The following is a 12,500-nucleotide window of genomic DNA, read 5'->3' on the forward strand; positions in this document are numbered from 1 at the left end:
CGTCAAAACGATGATAACCAACTGGACTGCTCTTCATGTAACAGGAAAGTACATCGGAAATGTGAGGGAATATCTATGGAAGACTACAGAAAGGTAGAGAAGTCAATTTCTATTGGATGTAAGGGTCTTAAATTCTACTGTAGAAGATGTGAGCCAAATTTTTCGGAGACAGTTACCTTGAATGAGCTTGGCCGAAAAATGGAAACGTTATAATTAATGACAAGAGATATGTTTGCTTCATTAGAAAAACAAATAATTGAACTGAAGACGGAAAATCAATTTCTTAGGCTTGGGGCTACTGGTGAGCTACCTGTAAAGGATTTGAAACCAAGTTATTCTGACGTGGTAAAAGAGAGAAACTTGATTTTGATTGCTGATGAAGATGAGAATGAAGCTACCACAATGGAAGAGAAGAAAGGTGTATTAACAAAAGTCCTTGGGAATATTAAAATTAGTAATGTAAAGCCTACGAAAAAAGGTTCACTGGTCGTTGACTTTCCAGACAAGAAAACAAGAGAAAATGCTAAACGAACTCTGGACCAGACAGCTGATGACCATAAATTATGTTCAACTGTACTTCAGAAGATGTCGCCTAAAATCACTGTTGCCAATGTTAGTAATCAAGAACAGATGGATGACGTCCTGCCTGCGATTTTGAAGAAGAATAATATATTTCAAGGTATTAATGTAAGTCCAGATGATATGAAACTAGTATCAACTAGAGAAGCTAAAGATGGTAAATCGTATAATTATACTTTTAAATGTACACCTATCATTAGACGCAGGATATACGAAAATGGAGATATACTTTTCATCAACTTTGGTCGACATAAGGTATGGGATAGTTATCATGTTATAATATGTAACTACTGTCAAGGGTATGGTCATTTTGAGTCCAAATGTAGAGTCAAGGCTTCTAATGGATCTCGGATATGTGGACGTTGTAACGGAACTGATCATGAGACAAGGCATTGTCAGTCTGAAAGTTTGAAATGTCATCATTGTGCGCGAATGAGCCTCTCCGATAATGAACATGCTGTTTTTGACTGGAATTGTCCATCGAATGTTGCCGAGAGGAAGCGAATTGCCCAACAGACTGATCATGGATTCCAGTAATAGAAGAATAAAATGTGCCTTACTGAATGCGCAGTCAGTACGCAACAAGACAACTGAATTAAGAGAATTAATCTGTGAACAAGGAATAGATGCGTTTGCTATAACAGAAACATGGCTAAGTGCTACTGATAATTTGAAAATTAATGAACTATTGCCGGACACTCATAAACTTTTTCACACACCACGTAATTTTGGTCAGGGAGGTGGGGTTGGCATTGTTCTATCCAAAACATTTACAAACGCTAGAATTAGGGTTGTTGGAGCATTTGTGAGTTTTGAGTACTTAGCCTTAGAGTTTAAGGCCTATAATGTACAGTTTTTATTTTTAGTAGTATATAGTCCTCCTCAGCTAAGCAAGGCTAGGTTTTTGGAAGACTTTTCTGTATTCTTGGATTGTTTTGAAAATGAAAAATGTAATGTTTATATATGTGGAGATTTTAATATGTGGTTAAAGGATTATAGAGATACAAATGTAAAGAAGTTTATTGATATAATGAACAATATGAATTTTGTTAATAAGGTGAATGTATTTACCTCTAGGTCAGATCATACTTTAGATGCTGTGTTTTGTTTTACGGGTGATAATTACATTATGAATTTGATAGTGGAGCCAGATTTTTCTATCTTTTTACCACAAGCTTATTATGTTTGATATTTCAGTCTTATTACCAAGTAAGCTTAGGACTAAAATAACATTTAGGAACAAACGGTTATTAGACTCTACTGTACTAATAGATGTGGGTGTTACTGTTATTGAAGAAAAATATGATGAACCCTGTGGATGTACTGACTTAGATAGTAGCAGAAATTATTCTGTGGGTGAATGTGTGCTCTGTCTTGTTGCTTTGTATTTTTCTGTATTTTCCAAAGAATATGATAAAATGTGCCCTGTGGTAGAAAAAGATATTGTCATAAAAGACAGCTCCCCATGGTTCAATGCTGCAATTAGGGAAGCTAGGAAAAAACGGAGGTTGGCAGAGTCACGTTGGCATAAGCATAAAACAAATAGAAATCGAATGTTATATGTGGAAGCTAGGAATTAGGTAAATAGATTATTAAGAAATGTAAAGAAGACATATTATAATGAAAAAGTACCTGAGGTTAGGTCCAATATCAAAAGGCTGTATTCTGTGTTCGATGAACTTTTAGGGAAAATTAAGAGGCATGTTTTACCAGACGGGAGGTCTGAGCTTGAATTGGTAAATGAATTTGCTGAATTTTTTGAGTCAAAGGTTGCCTGTTTACTTTGTAACTTCACAACTGATGTCTCTTGACCCTATCCTTACTTTCCTGATTTTCCTTTCTCAAAGTTCTTGCAGTTTAGGCCAGTTTCACTCGGTGCTTACAAAACTATGTTCATTAGTTCTGGCCGCTCTTATTGCAGTAACGATCCTTTTCCAATAAATGAGGTCATCGACGCCCCAAACATAGATAGGTTATTGCAATTGCAGCTTCGAATAGTCAACTTGAGTATTACTAAGAACTTAGTCCCGTCCTCCAAAAAAGTTGCTATCATTAAACCATTTCTTAAAGGATCCCTTGATCATCAAGAATTGAAATCTTACAGACCAATTTCTAACTTGTCTTTTTTGTCAAAAATGATCGAGACTTCCGTTTTAGATAAACTCAGTCAGCACTTGAAAGTAATTGGAGCTATTCCTGAAGATCAGTCGGCTTATCGGAAATTCCATTCTACTGAAAAAGCTCTTTGTGCCGTAATAAATGATTTGTTGGGTTTCTCTGATGACGGTAAATGTAGCTTGCTTATTCTCCTAGATCTTAGCGCTGCTTTCGATACAGTCGTTCATGAAGTGTTAATAGAGGATATGACTACTATTGGGATCGATGGAGATGCTCTTAAATGGTTTAATAACTATTTATCGAATAGATCTTTCAAGGTGAAGGTTAAAGATAGATATTCTGAAAGTAGAAAGCTCACCACTGGTGTTCCACAAGGAAGCGTACTTGGCCGGTTCTTTTTATTATTTATACAATCGAGTTGTCTTGGATATTCAAATTACATGGCGTTCAATGTAAATTTTTTGCTGATGACACCCAGTTCTATTTAATAGTGGATGACATTATTGAAGATCAAGCTGTTATTGATAGACTTATGGAAGATGTTTCGAAATGGATGCAAAAGAAAAAGCTGAAACTAAATGAAAATAAAACTGAATGTATTCTAATTGGCACTAAATATAACTTAAGAAGGTTTGATAACGTTAATAGCATCTCCATCAATAAGGAAACTATTTTGTTAACTGATAAAGTCAGAGATCTCGGGGTAGTAGTTGATGGTTCTTTGACATTTGATGAACATATTAACAATGTGGTTAGGACCGCAAATTATCATCTGAGGAATATCGCATCCATTAGAAAATATCTTAACGAAGATGCCACTAAGCTGCTAATTAATAGTCTGGTAGTCAGTAGAGTAGACTATTGTCATTCGTTGTATTATAATTTACCTAATTATCGTCTTAAGAAACTTCAAATGATTTTGAATAGAGCTGCTAGACTAATTGTTGGTATATCCCCGCGAGAACATATTACTCCAACCTTAATTAAATTACACTGGTTACCAGTCAAAGCAAGGATTATTTTCAAACTTTGCGTCTTAACATATCAAGCTATCAACACGGGAGAGCCATTGTATCTTGAAGGTTGCCTGAAAAGATACGAAGTAGGGCCTGGTGTTCATACACGCCTTTCCTGTGATGATTTCAGACTTGATGAGCCTCGTGCAACGACCACTCTTGGTACGAGAACTTTTAAGTACTGCGCTCCTAGATTGTATAATCAACTTTCGGCATCAGTTAAGTGTGCTGAAAATATCTTTCAGTTCAAAAAACTATTGAAAACCCATTTATTTTCACTCAGCTATAACATTGAGACAAATGCAATTAACCCTCTTTACATTACATAGACTTTTAAATTTTTAACTATAATATAAATGATTTGGAAATCCCGTCTGAACGCTTAATAGCAAAAGCAGGGATACTTGATAAACCGTCAGACATAGACATAGACATAGAGATGAGAAAATCATCAAGAAGTGATTAGAACATTTTTTCATTCAAACAATGATACAGTAGCGCTCTCTACAGTACATTGGTCTATAGAATCATTATTAATTGTCATCTAGTACTGATAGGATTAATGTCTGTGAAGGTCACTTATACTTACACAAGAGAGAGGTTTCTCATATCCGAAAGACAAAAAATATATTTTTTTAATAAGAGATACAAATCTCAAGTCCCACTAAATCGTCAGGGCCAATTGATGAATTTACAGATTCATAACCAAAAAACTATATGTTGGCGGACTTTAATAATCATTATAGTAGTAAACGGAATTATGTATGTCTATTTAATAGTATCAAACATATACCAAAATAAAAACAATATATATATATATATATATATATATATATATATATATATATATATATATATATATATATATATATATATATATATATATATATATATCACAAGCACACGTGATTTTAATTAATGTAAATATCACCCACGATATTTACATCAATTAAAATCACATGTGCTTGTGATATATGTTCATTAAAATAACCACGTGTTGCAAACTCACGATTCAGCTATCATGGTGGAGATGGGTTTATTTCAAGTCTATGAGCAGATTCCTGAATTCGACAGGAATATGTAGGGGGACTTGTCATAAACTTTTAGTCTCTCTTGATAGCTCAGTCGGTAGGGTCCCTGCCAGCATGGTTTCCAGCCGTACAGGTGGTGGTTCGAATCCCCACCCGGCCAGGAGCTGTTACAATAAAATGAATTCCAAGTGGATATATATTCCCAAGATGGAATTCGGTATTGAATGCCATTTTTGGGTGATATTTACATATATAAATGTATATATATATATATATATATATATATATATATATATATATATATATATATATATATATATATATATATATATATATATATTTGGGCTCAAGCCATGTCGTCCTGATGGAAGTTCCTATCGGGTATTTTCCTAGGGTATATTACAACTACGGCGATATTCCCAGATAATTTACCTTAAGGTACCCAGAATTCTAACTCCTGGAGCGAATATCCCTAATGAGAGGGATATCGCGACATATCCGAGGACGTATTCTTGACACGCCACATGGCAATCTGCACCCCAAACAGAGATAACACATCGAAGGGGTCAATTGGCAAGAAAAAGAAAACGAGAAAGAAAAAGGGGAGCCGTTCCCAAGGCTCTCTCTTCTCCCGTTTCGTAAGCGTGCATTGCGCCAATCCTGGCGCCATCTGTATTCCTTTTTGCGTAGCTTAACAACTCGGTGTTTTTTCCTGTGTTTCTCGCAAATCTTGGATTTATTCATCTTTTCATGGCTTCTCCAACTTCGTCTGCCTCTGATAAGTTGAGTACCATTTCTTTTATGTATAAATGTAGGCTCTTGGTAAATTTTAAGTGATTAATAGTAATAATCTTTGTTACAAGAGCAGTTGCCTACCGGAGGCGTCATGGACGCTGTCGCTCGCTAGGTATGAGTATTAGTTAGCCAGAGCGACATTCCCGGTTGTTTGGCTTTAATAAATTTTAGCTATTTAGCGTTACATAGGATTTCCTTTCTCGTGCTTTTAGTATTATTTATTTTGGCGAAGTATTCGCCAACTCTGGCCTACGCTAGGCCATGTAGCCTAGTCGTTTGGTCCTAGTACTTTCCTGCATGATTTTGGATTTCCGAGTGTTTTAAAATTTTATTGAAGCTTTAGGCTGTTTTTTTATACATTTAAGATTATGTTGATTATTTCCAAGATAGTATACGAGTGAGTTTCGGTGATTTAGGTAATCGATTCTCTTGGTGCCTAGGCTAAGTTGCTTATGGAGCCTTAGTATACTTTCTCATACTCCCCGGTTGCTTTCTTTTCTTCGGAGAAGGTATGCAATCCCTTTCCCTCTGTTTAAGCCTTGGGCTTAACTCTAGTGGTTTATCTGAATTAACTTTCGATATAACTATACTGGGGTGTTACTGTACCTCCCTGTTCCAGTAAGTCTGGCTTCAGAGAGGGACAGAACATCAGTGTTTTTTAGTCTGAGTCTGTGTTTGTCTGGCTTGGGGTAGAGTCTCCCTCGCTGGCCTGACACAGACATAGGAGGCTTAGCCTCCTTAGGTCACTGCCGAAGGTTTCTGTACGAGATGATTCCTTCTTTTGTGATCTAACAGACTAGTCCTTGTTGCTGTTCTCGGTGGGAGGATAAGATCCTTTCCCTGGTAGTAGCAACACCTTCCTTGCTTTGGTTCAGTGGGAGTTGGCAAGTATTGCTGGCCTCCCTCCTTGGATCTCCCTTAGGCTAAGATGAGTTTTCTTGGCTGCGGGTGATTCTTCACTAAAGCAAGGTTGGTAGGACCCTCTTTTGTCCCTTCCCCCTCTATTTCCGTAATGGCCTAGCCATTACAGTACTGTACGTCTTTCTACATCTGGACCTAGGATAGGTTAGGATGTGGAATTGACTTAGTCTCTTGCCGGCCAACAGAGTATGCCGGCCAGCAGAGTATGCCGGCCAGCAAGGGTCTTCTGCTTTGAGTGCTGCCCGGACCTCCCTTGGTCCCTCATCCATGTCTGCCTATAGAGCCATACGGCATTGGTCAGGAAGCCTGAATTAGATTCTCCCCTTCCTTATATGCACTCTTTCGGATTGCCGGGCTTGGAGGTAGTTTACGCTCTTATCCCGGCATCCATTCTGTTTTCTTCTAGTGCTGTACCCGACCCGGCTGCCGGCCTATGAGGCCGGCAGCCGGGCAGTCGTAGTCCTCTGGTTCTTTTGCTGCTGGCCGGCATCAGTTGTTTACCTTTGCCGGCTGGCTATTGTCAAGCCCTTGTCTGCCGGTCGCTAGGAGAAGTGGCCGGCAGCCGGGTACTACCTTGTGTAGTTGCCGGCCGGCAGTCATTGCCGGCCGACATTGGCTGTTGCCGGCCGGCACATGCATTTGAACCAGCGTTCTGCTGCCTTATAGCTGTTAAGTAGTATACTTTAAAGCTAGTTATGGACTTGCCGGCCGGCACATTACCTTCTATACTGTACCAGTATTCTTCAGTATAACATATACTGTAGGAAGAAAACTATAGTATAGTTTTGGTACAGCACTGTGTGTTCTAACACTTTTGTGTTGTCTTGCACAGCCCTTTGGTGTTGCCTTACAGATAAGAAAGTGAGTTCTTTCCTGTCTATTATCCGGTATTTTAAAATCATACCTTAGGTGTGAGCTACACCTGTTTCCTCTGGAAACTTTCATTGGGTACTCTAGGACAGATTAACCATACGATTTTATTATCTGGAAGGCTGCAACAATTGGTTGTGAAGGAAACACAAGTGTGTGTCTTTCCTTTCTGATTTGTTATGCTAAACTGTGCATATCCAGTGATACGTAGTTCACTTGATACTCATGGAAATTTCTTCTCTTTACAGGAGGACCATCCGAAGTGCGGAAGTGTTTTCTGCAACATCCGCAGTAAGAACCTCTGCGGACATGAGTTTTGTAGGAGGCACGCAGCATGCGCTGTCTCCAAGGGTGATCTCCAGTATTGGGACCCTCAGGTATGTACCGTGTGCACCAACCTGATTACTGAGGCCTTTGATTCCCCTAGGACGGCGGAATCAAGGGATATAGCAAGGGAGAAGCTTCGTACCTGGGTAAGGGGCTTCCAGAAGAACACCTCTCGACCTTATCTTCCAAGTGAGAAGATGAGGGCTTACCTTTTCCCTAGGGCATCACCTGATGCAGTGATTCCCCAGCCTTAAGAGGAGATCCCCCAAGTTCAGATCCAGGTGGATGCTGAAGTTGCGGTCGCTTTGCAAGACATCCAGTTGGACGACAGGATGTCTGGTGTGTCCGAGCGTCTGGAGGAAGACCTCCTGGCAGGAGCCCAGGATGAAGTTCAAGCCCCAGACATTGTAGAGGAAGAGGTCGACGAGGTGTCGGCTACTCCGGTTCAGATCCCTGAGCCTATTCCCTCAACATCGTCCGCTCTCCCAGTAGAGCTGGGACAGGCCCTCTCCTCCATTGTTGGAATGATCCAACAAATGCAGAAGGAGAATCAGGAGAAGGCGGCTGCAACGGAACTGCAGATGCAGAGGCTTGCAGCATCACATGGGCCCCAAAAAAGGCTCAATGTGAAAGACCTTCCCTTGTGCTCAGATGCTAACCCGTGGAGGTATGCTGAGCACATGCCGATGACGACTGGAAAGATCGTCATGTCGGATAAGTTGGGTTCAGTTCCCCTAGAGGAGGTGGAATTCTGGCCCAGCAAGGGGTCATACCCGGACTGTTATGTCCGGTTGAGGAAGGAACCAGCTTCAAAGGAGGAGACAGAGCCGAAGGAGGTCATAGTGATGGACCATGCTAAGGCTCAAGCTTTGCTTTCATCTTCGATGAAAGAGAGGGGCTTCACGAACTCAAAGGTAGCTGCATTGAGTAAGAAGCTCCCTTCCTTTGTGTCCTCTCCTGCTAGAGCCTTCCCCTTTTTAGAGAAAGGGTTTGCGGCTGTATTAAAAGCAGTCGAGGCCGGCAAGCCTTGCCCCTCCCTGGAGGAGTGTAAACCCTTGTCGCTGGCCCTGCCTATGGACCACAAGGACTGGAAGGACGTCCAACTTACCTTCTCAGTCGGGAAGTTGGAGGCTGATATTGCCGGAAGTCAGTTCAGTGAGGACCTCCCTAAGCTGTCTGACTTTCTTTTGCGGAGAGAGCTCGAGACAAAAGAAAGACTGGCTGCCTCAATGTCTCTTCAGACCACTCTTGAGACGATGGCAAGTGACCCCAAGGTCCATGAAATGTTCATGGTAGTGGCCAAGACTCATCTGGCCACAGTGACGAGGGATCTTTATAGCTTCGTCAGGGCGAGGAGAGCTTGTAGGGAGTTCGTGTTCACCTCGGCTACGGTGAGGCACGAGCCAAGGAAGCTAATCTCCTCCAACATTTGGGGCAATGACCTTTTCCCTATCGAACTGGTCAAAGAAGTTGTTGATAGGCCGCCATGGAGAATAGAAACCTTCTCCAGAAGTGGGGCCTGGATATCAAAAGAAAGTCTTCCCCGGATGAGGGTCTTCAACCAAAAAGGAAGACTATGAGGACTAGGCTTCCATCTCGGACAGCCAAGCCACTTAGACAGCAACAGCAACTCCAATTGCCATTGCCTTCAGTGCCCCAGATGGTCGCACAAACCCCGACCACATTCCAGTGGGTACCTCAGGCCGTGTCCACGGTATTCAACCCAACGTTCGAAGAGCAGTCAACTTCCTTTCGAGCAAAGCCTAGAGGAGCAGCCAGAGGCTCGTCTAGGCGCCCCTCAAAGGGAAGGGGATTCAGGGGTGGTCGCGGTCAGGGAGGCAAGACCTCAGGACGGCAGTCCAAGTGAGATGATGCCGGTAGGAGGGAGACTTCAGAATTTTCGGGATCGGTGGACCTTCGATCCCTGGGCCCACAGCCTACTCAAGAACGGACTGGGCTGGAGCTGGTACAGCACTCCACCCCCGTGCCCTCAGTTTTTCCAACACTCCACCCCCGTTCTGGAGGAGTACATCCAAGAACTGTTGGAGAAAAAAGTGATCCGAAGGGTGAAGTCCATCAAATTCCAAGGGAGGCTGTTTTGTATTCCCAAGAAAGACTCGGAAAAACTCAGAGTCATTCTGGACTTGTCGCCACTCAACAAGTTCATAGTGAACTGCAAGTTCAAGATGCTAACACTGCAACACATAAGGACCTCACTGCCCAAGAGGGCATATACCGTCTCCATAGACTTGTCAGACGCCTATTGGCACGTTCCAATCAACCGTCGACTCTCCCCCTACCTAGGGCTCAAGCTACAACGAAGACTATACGCCTTCAGAGCTATGCCATTCGGGCTAAATATAGCCCCAAGGATCTTCACGATGCTTGCGAGCGTAGCTCTCAAACAATTACGCCTAAAGGGAATTCAGGTAGTAGCCTACCTGGACGACTGGCTGGTGTGGGCAGCATCCAAGACAGAATGCTTGCAAGCTTCCAGTCAAGTGATCCAGTTCCTAGAGTATCTAGGCTTCAAGATCAACAGAAAAAAGTCTCGACTTTCTCCATCTCAAAAGTTCCAGTGGCAGGGAATCCACTGGGACCTAATGTCACACCGTTTCTCCATCCCGGCGAAGAAAAGGAAGGAGATAGCGGGTTCTGTCAAGAGACTTCTAGTTTCCGAAAGGATATCAAGACGCGAACAGGAGAGAGTACTGGGTTCTCTCCAGTTTGCTTCGGTGACAGACCCGGTGCTAAGAGCACAGTTAAAGGATGCAACCGGAGTTTGGAGAAGTTATGCATCAAACGCGCAAAGAGATCTGAGAAGACCAGTTCCGCTTCGGCTACGTACTCTTCTCGGGCCTTGGTCTCAAGCCAGACATCTAAAGAAGTCGGTTCTTCTTCAGCCACCTCCCCCGTCGGTGACAATTCACTCAGACGCCTCGAAGGAGGGATGGGGAGGTCACTCTCATCAGAAAGAAGTCCAGGGGACTTGGTCCAAGGTATTCAAGACCTTTCACATAAACTTTCTAGAAGCTATGGCAGTGCTCCTTACCTTAAAGAAAGTCTCCCCGCGTCACTCGATCCACATAAGGTTGGTGATGGACAGCGAGGTAGTTGTGAGATGCTTGAATCGACAAGGATCCAGGTCACCACCTCTCAACCAGGTGATGTTGGCCATCTTCCGATTGGCGGAAAAGAAGAAGTGGTACCTGTCGGCAGTTCACCTTCAAGGAGTCCGCAATGTGACAGCGGACGCTCTATCCAGGTTCACACCGATAGAGTCGGAATGGTCCTTAGATGCAGGATCATTCTCCTTCATTCTGAGTCAAGTCCCAGAACTGCAGATAGACCTCTTTGCGACGAAAGACAACAAGAAGTTGCCCCTGTACGTGTCCCCGTACGAGGACCCCTTAGCGGAAGCAGTGGACGCGATGTCCCTCGACTGGAAAAGATGGTCCAGGATTTATCTGTTCCCTCCTCAAAACCTTCTGTTGAGGGTCCTCCACAAACTGAGATCCTTCAAGGGGGTAGCAGCAATAGTGGCCCACAAGTGGCCGAATAGCGTGTGGTTCCCCCTGGCATTGGAACTACGGTTGAAGTTTCTACAGCTACCAGATCCAGTTCTGACCCAGCGAGTCCAGAAATCGACTGTCTGTGCTTCATTACAGAAAACCCGGACCCTGCAGCTCATGATTTTCTCTCCCTAGCGGTGAGAAAGCGTTTCGGGATTTCAAAAGCCTGCATAGACTTCCTAGAGGAATATAAGTCCAAATCTACTAGAAGACAATATGAATCATATTGGAGAAAATGGGTGGCCTTTGTCAAGGCGAAGAATCCGCAGGAGATCTCGACAGACTTCTGCTTATCTTTCTTCATCCACCTCCATGGTCAAGGGTTGGCAGCTAACACGATTTCGGCGTGTAAGTCAGCTTTGACAAGGCCCATTCTATATGCCTTCCAGGTCGACCTTACTAACGAGATCTTTAATAAAGTTCTGAAAGCCTGCGCTAGGCTCAGACCTTCAGCACCTCCAAAGCCCATTCCATGGTCTTTAGACAAAGTTCTTCATTTCGCTTCTCTGTTAAGCAATGAGGAGTGTGCGTTAAAGGATTTGACCCAAAAAGTTATTTTCCTATTTGCACTCGCGTCCGGGGCCAGGGTTAGTGAGATTGTAGCCCTTTCGAGAGAGGGAGGTCGTGTTCAGTTCCTGGATGGGGGAGAATTGAACCTGTTTCCGAATCCTACGTTTCTCGCCAAGAATGAGTTACCCACCAACAGGTGGGGTCCCTGGAGAATCTGCCCTCTGAAAGAAGATGCATCTCTATGTCCAGTAGAATGCCTAAAGGTCTATCTTCATAGAACTTCAGACTTCAAGGGTGGTCAACTATTCAGGGGAGAAACATCAGGCTCAAATTTATCTCTGAATCAACTAAGAGCGAAAATCACATATTTTATTCGCAGAGCGGATCCTGACAGTACACCCGCAGGTCACGATCCGAGGAAAGTTGCCTCATCCTTAAATTTCTTTAATTGTATGGATTTTGAACATCTCCGTTCATACACTGGCTGGAAGTCTTCAAGAGTGTTCTTTCACCACTATGCGAAGCAAGTAGAGGAACTAAAGAGATCTGTGGTAGCAGTGGGTCGCGTCGTTAACCCTACTGTTTAACTCTGCGAGGAACAGTGGTTTTAATTGGGACGATTAATTCCAGGGTGAGTGTGTAGTTACATACTGTACTACAAACTAAGTGAGGGCACTGAGTTGCCCACGTAGACTGTTCCATTTCCAAAGGTGAACCTAGCATAAGTGCAGACATGTGTGCCGAGCGTTTCTAACGCTAAT

General features: G+C 42.8%; 1 protein-coding gene across 1 annotated transcript in view; it reads left to right on the forward strand.

Annotated features, from left to right (window-relative positions):
• LOC137653230 (locomotion-related protein Hikaru genki-like) overlaps nt 1-12,500 on the forward strand; it is a 384,986-nt gene that overhangs the window by 356,055 nt on the left and 16,431 nt on the right. The window lies entirely within an intron of this gene.

Source organism: Palaemon carinicauda, chromosome 14, assembly GCF_036898095.1.
Source record: "Palaemon carinicauda isolate YSFRI2023 chromosome 14, ASM3689809v2, whole genome shotgun sequence".
NCBI lineage: Eukaryota > Metazoa > Arthropoda > Malacostraca > Decapoda > Palaemonidae > Palaemon > Palaemon carinicauda.